At 43.4% G+C, this 8,014-nt stretch overlaps 1 long non-coding RNA gene across 7 annotated transcripts in view; it reads left to right on the top strand.

Annotated features, from left to right (window-relative positions):
* The first annotated feature begins 5,363 nt into the window (after positions 1 to 5,363).
* LOC147756953 (uncharacterized) overlaps positions 5,364 to 8,014 on the top strand; it is a 126,574-nt gene continuing 123,923 nt past the window's right edge. Inside the window, exons 1-2 of one of the 7 annotated variants that reach the window (XR_015324269.1) lie at positions 5,364 to 5,910; positions 6,105 to 6,177. This is a non-coding gene — a long non-coding RNA (uncharacterized LOC147756953). The remainder of the gene's footprint in view (positions 5,911 to 6,104; positions 6,178 to 8,014) is intronic. The other 6 variants (XR_015324270.1, XR_015324271.1, XR_015324274.1 and 3 more) reach the window with 6 other exon arrangements.

The following is an 8,014-nucleotide window of genomic DNA, read 5'->3' as shown; positions in this document are numbered from 1 at the left end:
CAGAACTGTTACCAACCACAACAGCAGCGACATTAGAAGCAAGGTGGCACAGCAGTGGTAAAAGAAGCAGCAGCAGCAGATGCCGCTAAGGCTGTTGCAGAATCAGCATGGACGTGCATGCGGTAACACAGCAACAACGAGAACGATGCTCCGAAACAGAGCCTAGCAACGATAACAATTACTATACGGAAAACCAGCCAGTCGTTACACGCTACGCAAGCGTCAACGCGAACGAGGACGGACCAGCCCCATGTCAGATCTACGACTTGTATTATTCGCTTTGTCTACCATCGTCCATCGCCAAGCAGCAATACCGGTTTTCGGTGCTCTAAACTCATTCAGCCGCCCAGTTCGTGAGTTGTTATTGCTACTGGCGACAATCTTACACGTGGCGATATCTATTGCACCGGCTACGACGACGACGATGATGATGATGGTAATCGCGGTGATGACGGCTGTGAAGTTTGCTATTGACGGTGTTGCTAGATGATCGTACAGTGATCATCCATAGAAACAAACCATTATCGTTCCTGCTTCCATCTACTCCTGGAAACAAGCAACGACTCTATGGGTAGAAAGATTGATGAATGGAGTGATAGGAGAATGGACGCAAACATCACGTCTATCTATAGGCTATCTACAGGCACACGGTGCTGCGGCACTGTTAGAAACAGCTCGCCCTGTGCCTGACGCTGCTGGAGTTCCATCAGTTATTCCAGTACGCGTAGTGATAAATTAGTTAATTAGCGATCTCGTTGATGAATGCGCAATGGTGATTGGTGGCTTCTTGCTCCATAACTAGGCTTGCTTGCTGGCATCGCCTGCTGTAGCCGTTTGGGGCCGACGACAGCGGTGGCGGCAGCAACGACAACGATGAGAATGAAACAGTGAGGTAGTGAGGAAAGAGCGATCGACAAGAAGAGATGAGAGACCATAAAGGTACTGGCGTCACGGCTGCACCGCTGTGGCGCAAGGCCACTCAATCGACTGATTATGGAAAACGTCACCGGCAGCGCAGTGCCAGAAAAAGCAAGAGCGCTAGAAAGTGGTACTATCGCCATGACAACAAACGAAAACAACAATCCAAACAACAACAACAACAAGAACAACAACAATAAACGAGGACGTTGGTGGCAATGATGATGGTGCTACCGTAGAATAGCAAGTACAGCCACGGGAGGCGATATGGTGTTTCGCGGCGGTAGAGTATGAAATTGGTTGATATGCCTGGTAAAAATGGCTTTCTATCATACTACACGCTTGTTTTAACAGAGAAGAATGACGGTAGACAATAAAGACACATTTTCACAGGAGCGTAAACATGTTAGATAATTATCGCACAAAAACCGAGTATTATGTATATAAATGTATATCTATCTAAATATAGTCGCACAATACTCTGCGTGTTATAGTTATCTTACATGTTACCTCTTTTTGTAATTATATATATATATATATATACATATAATTATATGTATTCGGTCTACATATATGGACAGAATCCAGTTGTGGTTAGTGTGCTTACGTTAAGCTAACTGCTCAATATTACCATGCGAAATAGCGACATTGAAACCGACAGAAGACCAAAAGCAAGCAGTCAGCGTCAGCCGCCGTACGTGAACGCTAAGAGAAATTCGAGAATTACGACAAGCACAACGACATCAATGTCAATATGGAATAAAACGTAAACCAGAAAAAAATATGATGTACCAGCGCCTAAACGAACGGCCGCAAACGCACACGCATGCCTATACACGAATACTGTTTATAGTTGGGGGCAGCAAAAACGCGTTATGACAAAAAGAGCGCCTTACCGCGCGCAGCGGAACGAACAAAATAGAAAACGTACTACAAAAGAAACAACTAAAATAGGTCAGAAAAACAACCAGTGCAGACGAACTTGTCTGTGCGAGCGGCCCTCGAGCTAGCAAAGTGTGGGGCGCGACAAATAGTCCCCAAAGGGCGGCTTGGGGGCGAGCCTGGACAACAGCGAACAGACGCAAGCATCAGGAACCAGAAAGAAAAAAACGAACTTGTGTTTGAGCATTACCAATAATAGAACAGCGGTGACGCGCTAATTGAAACAGTTAAATAAAATAGTAGCCTGTGTATAGCGTAGGGACATAATATCGGAAGCATAGGAACGTCAACGATATAGGCGAAACGTTAAAAGGAAGGTGGCAAAAGTCACTTGAGACAAGTGGATAGAAGCAATCGACTGAAGCACCAGTTAGCGACCGTGAACACGCTGATTAGTGCGTGTAACTCGTAAAATAGATGAACACGACGCGTCTAATGGTGAGAGAATCGTATAAAAACAAATCACAAATAGACGGCGTTGAACAATCGAGCTAATGCTAATTAGTAAAAATAGCATAAAGACGAAAAACCGTTGCGTTAACTGTAACACATGTAGAAGAAAAAAGAAAAAAAAAAGGCTAGAAATGATCGACGGGTAAGTTTGCGGCACGAACACCCACCGACAATCGTCAATCCCAAGGTTGATAGCGTCGTTACAAAGTATTTATTACATTTGAGATAACTTAGATTTGCAAGAACTTCACTAGCCACAACTGACCTATTTAATTCATTGCGTGCAAAATGTATACTACAAATGTGCATACAACTAATATCTGAGTACGTTCAGCCAACTGCATACGTTGCAAAAAGGTCCACGAACAATGGTAGATGTACTTATTGGAAAGGCACCGTTGGACCACGACAGACGATAGGTCTCATACAACCAATACGTAAGCTTAGCTTATCTCAGCTGTTTGGCTTTGCCGTGCTTCAATTCAACTCACTAACAAACTAACAAGCTTCTCAGCTCGGTCTCCCAACGACTTCTCATTCGTCTGCCCGATTGCAATTCGAGCCGGACTCCTATCGGAGCTCACGCTACAAACCAGCCTAAGTTAGATTGAAGTTCTGGATTTCGCATGTTGAACCCAAATTACTTCAGCAGGGCTCGATTGTGTTGGAACCCGAAGCCCAGTGCACAAGAACAAAGCGCTCTGCTGCATTGTACCTTTGGAGGAGAAAGGCGTTGGTCGCCTGGGGGATACGAGAGACAGCGGGGTACGGGGCGTTACTAATAACTACGGGAAAGGCTAAAGCATTGAAGATGGCGTGACGGCGATGGTGAAAAACTCCTTCAAATCCATCGAAGCTATAGTGGATTTTCGGATGAAGCCGTTGAGTCACGACTTCCACGACCAATGCTGAAAGATGAGGTGCCGGATACTTTAACTTTCTTTTTTGTCTATCTATTTATTTCTAGCTGCGCATAATAACCCGGACAAAAAGGCTGCCGCTTGTGGGAATCCACCCTAATGAAAGGTCCAATACGCTGGATATGAAAAATCTATGCTAATCTGTAAAACAGAATACAGAACAAACAGTAAACAAGAATCATACATTTGTAAATAGTACTTTAATAGGGGATTTGTTTTTTTCGAAAATCTCGTTAGGATTGCATATTTGTTCTTCCTAGAAAGCTCGGAGAAGATTGTCATAGTGTGCAGTCCCTGTGATTGATGGGTTTGCGCCTTCGAATTGAAGGCTAAAAATGCCTTGTTGGTCTCAAACAGACCTAACGTTAGATTTAGAGAAGGATCGTTCCGTCCGCTTAGTTTTGGCACAAAACCAAAAAGGCTTTATTGATCAGTGATGGCTGCAAGTCGACCTTGAAGTAAATCTCTACCTTAGCTACCTAAACGTCTTTGCGATTTTTTCAGCTTGACTGAAGAATCACCTCTCAGCTTGAAAAGAGTGCAGAGTCCAATTTATTCAATAGAGTACTGCTACAATAGAAATCTGTAATGGTTTTTCATTTTCTTAGTTGAACGTCTATGACACAAGTTAATTTGATCGTTTTATTTAAAAACGTGTCATGACTTATATGCAGATACCACATAGATATATTAACAGCTACTAGAGTATAAACACTCGAGAACGAATAGCACTTCGAAAGATGTATTTAAACAGGTTTCGTAGTTTAAGTTTCATAGCCAGGACACATGGGTGTACCATGTGAACGAGGGCGTAGAAACCCCTTGCAGTTCAGGCGCCCTGGAGGCACAGAGTAGTCTCGTCATGGCGATGCGCGATGCTCATCAGATAAAGTATACGCTATAGCTTGATCGGATTTGGCTTGTTGATCATTCACAAAAGTCGCACGATCAAGCCAAATCTGATTTGGCCATCTCGCCTTTATAACCATAACATATATTCTAGTGCGCCCGTTAATTCGAAAGATGATCACCATACGCGCTGAACGTGCCGAATACGGGACTTCTATATAGACAGCGATCCAGGGATCTTTGGCCAGCAGTAGCGAATGACAATTTGCTTTTTGAAACAAAAACTACACCGGATTGAACGATCCCATGAGGGGCAGAGAGCGGAAGGAGCAAGGAAACTGTCCGGAACTCCACGGTAAGGGGTTTTATGTGCCTGCAGCACGATAAACATGGGGGTATCCGAAACTGTTCAAAGCACTAATCATTCCAAAAGTTGAAATTCATTCGTGCTGTTTTTCCAACAATCTGAAATGATATGACATTTTTTGCGAAAATAATTAAAATAAACACAGAAAACATATTCAGCCCAAGCTCGAAAGATATAAGGCGTTTCTTCTATTGGGCTCGATCTCGTGAAATTCGGCAGGGCCAAATGGTTTTCAAAATGAATCCAGTTTACTTTGATTAACTAACTCTGATACTTGCATATGTTTTATAATGGTTGTTATTATTATTATTATTATCACGGGGACGCCCAGATTGACGATGCTGGTTTGATTTTATCCATCCCTCTGTAACTCATGCCCATCGTCTAATATCAGTCTCAGTCTTCGAAGCACAAACTCAATCTGTCGTCCTTACCCAATAACTCCTAACAGATATCTACGAAACACAAACGTACTAGGCCAGCGTCGCCTGCTAGTGACAGCAAAAGACAACAACAGGTGATGCGTGCTTAATAGGTAGCGACAATATTCATAACTACTACATACTATTACCAGCCGACATCAGCCGAATGTCATGACCAATTCGAGTAATGCCAGCTGATGATGATACACCAGAGTACTGCTACTGCCGCTCTCGCTCCAAAGGCAGTACTACAATGTTGATATTTTATTGATGACAAAGGCGCAACAATGTAGGTTTGCATGCGACCCGTTAGTTCATCAGCGCACAGGCAACCGGCCACCTCTATTCGAAATATAAAAGATGTATCATTATAGTACACCCCCATCGCCGGTGTCACCACAGCCAAACCCTTGTGAACAGTAAGCACGTCGCTGAATCGCTGGGTCGAAGAGTTGGCTGGTTAGTGGATTGCCCATCCATCTCTATCAGTTATACACAGGTTAACGCACTTCACGCGCACCCATGTACTTCACACGCGTAGGCATAGGCACGTGCACACACACACAAATAGTGGTATACTTATGGGTAGACATCTGATGTGTGCTGGCGTGATCTTGTGTGATTAAATTGCGCCTGGCCGGACAACAGACCCCGGTGATTTCGTGGCCCGTCTGCCTCTGTGGCGTCCCGTTCGAGAGGACTATGATGATATAGAACGAACGATATAAACGGCAACGACAGCCGCGACGATTACCGAGACGACAATAATTCGTGAGGACTGATTTCGTGACCGTGGCCACTATGTGCTACATGACCATAAACTGTCTATCCGTCCTCTCGCTTTGTGCCGTAGGGATGATCACTAGGTAGATGACTCCGGTTGCTGTATGTTTTTCAAGAGCGTTCAACGCGTTAAACGAACCTGTCGGCTTCTCGATAGACTGATGAAATATGTGCGTGTGTATATGTGTAGTACTTCCTGCTATCAAGACGGCAACCGCTTGATAATATCGGTCGTTTGTAACAGTCCGAGGATTGGGTACGTCTTCTTGTGTGTATATATATACACACATATATCTATATTAGACTCTGTTATCTATTGCGATGGTGCGTTGAGTCTGGACGTCGCGTAGCCACCGCCTTTCGTTCAATATGGCTCCACCGTGATCTTTTTTTCATTTGTCTTTCTAATTACATGGCTCGCCTACTCGAAATCCTGAACCACGTTTAAAGAGTAATCAACGCGCCTAATTTTTACGACAGCTGAAATGACGGATCGTCCTGGTGTAGTCTTGTCGGATTTCAGGTAACTTCTAAGTGCATTGTCTACTTGGAAGATAACATGTCTTTGTAGAGCAATAGTACTTCCTCAAAGCCGGCGATTTTGATTAATCCTATTAACGAATATGCCATGATGAGCACTGTCTTGACGCGTCTGACGGTATTGCCGTCTGTCTCCATGCGCGCCGGTAATTGATAGGGTTTTCTAGTAAGCTCTGTGAAAGTCAACGCATACAACGGGCTCGTAGATGCAGCGGTTTTGGAGACCTCGCTAGCTTTTCACACGTTCGTATCCCTGTAAGGCCTGGTACGTTGTAAAGCCAAAGCGACAGTTGAGGCATACTCGAATCCATACCTAGAGATCTGTATAATTATACTATGAAACGGTACACTAATGTGCTTTCGCGAACTTCCTGTGGAGGGAGTCCTGCTCGGTATAAAGTCACGGCTGAATGTGGAAAAGCTCCCGAGTCTATTAGGTAGTAGGTAGAGTGACATTCATTTCAGGCATATACAAGGCCGGCCTCTGGTCATCGAATGATTCAGAACAAGTGATCTAACACCGTTAGGATTTAGATTTACTCTCACTGGAATAAAGCTATAGGAGCTTTGTAGCAATCTGGGTCGTACGATTTATTCGTCAGTAGTACCCTAGGCCGTTTTATACAATCAGGAGGAGATTTTGGGGGTGTTTCATTTGCTCCTATTGGCTATGCTAAGCAGAACGATAGATCTTTATTTTGACAAGCGTACTGCTTATGTAATTGTTATTCTAGTAAGCAACGATAAGCACCACTTTCCACTGTAGGCATACAATCAACTAGATATACGTTCAACATCTACTTCAGACGTTACAGATTTTGCTTCTAGTGAATCGTAACTGACAGTAACCCGCAGCTAAGGGCCTGAGTTGGTTTGTATTCCGAAAATTTTGTTGAGGTTATTTATCTGCCCTAAAAGGGCAACAAAGGCTTTCCGTGGGCTCGTTGTAAAAACTTGCTGATCAATGTAGAGGCTTCTACGTCTCCAGAAGAAAAAGCACGACGAGCTCGCAAGGTTTGCCTAGCAACATTTGCCTGTAGGCGACTACATTTCAATTTTTTCAGATAAAACGTAAACCCCATACAGCGTGATGATTTATTTTTGTAGATGTATCTGAGTGGATAGTTTCCTTACATTTCACTTGGATGTCATATATGACCCGATAGCCCATACGCTGTAATGAACCTTCTGGTCTGCCCACGTATTGGAGAAGCCATCAAACTCTAATATATCAGAACATTTTATAATGCATCGATTTTAGCCGGTAGCTGAGAAGCAGTCGTTCACTGTCTCTGAAGAGAGAGTCACAGATCGTCCAAGGGGGGTTTCCGATCCATAAATTTTTAATCACTTCGTGTGCAATACATTTACGAAATTCTAAGCCTTTTGACAGCTCAAGGCTATATATATATATATATATATATATATATATACGTTATTCAATCAATGTACACTGTCATTTGATTATGAGATAGGCGAAGCCTGCTAAACTTTTGCTTTTATTTGCCGTTTTTATACTCTTACAATAATAACAGCTATGCGCAAAGAAGCCTAGAGTAGTCCTCAAGCTGTATTCTGAAATACACTGAAGACGATCACTGGAGAAACTGGCCGACCACCTCAAAGTTGTCATCCGTCTAAGCCAGAAGCCAATCACCCAGCTAAGCCTGCTTTATTTTTTGCTCGAGACCACCCTGACGTTATGATAATTAAAATCCACCGAGTCAGGGTATACGCCATTGAACTATATCTATTTACGTATAGTTCAATCATTTCCGCTCGACACGCACCGGTTCTGTTAATTAGTAATAGGTGCGTCA

Source organism: Varroa destructor, unplaced genomic scaffold, assembly GCF_002443255.2.
Source record: "Varroa destructor unplaced genomic scaffold, Vdes_3.0 BEIS01000003.1, whole genome shotgun sequence".
Taxonomy (NCBI): domain Eukaryota; kingdom Metazoa; phylum Arthropoda; class Arachnida; order Mesostigmata; family Varroidae; genus Varroa; species Varroa destructor.
This window is presented reverse-complemented; position numbering and strand designations above follow the sequence as displayed.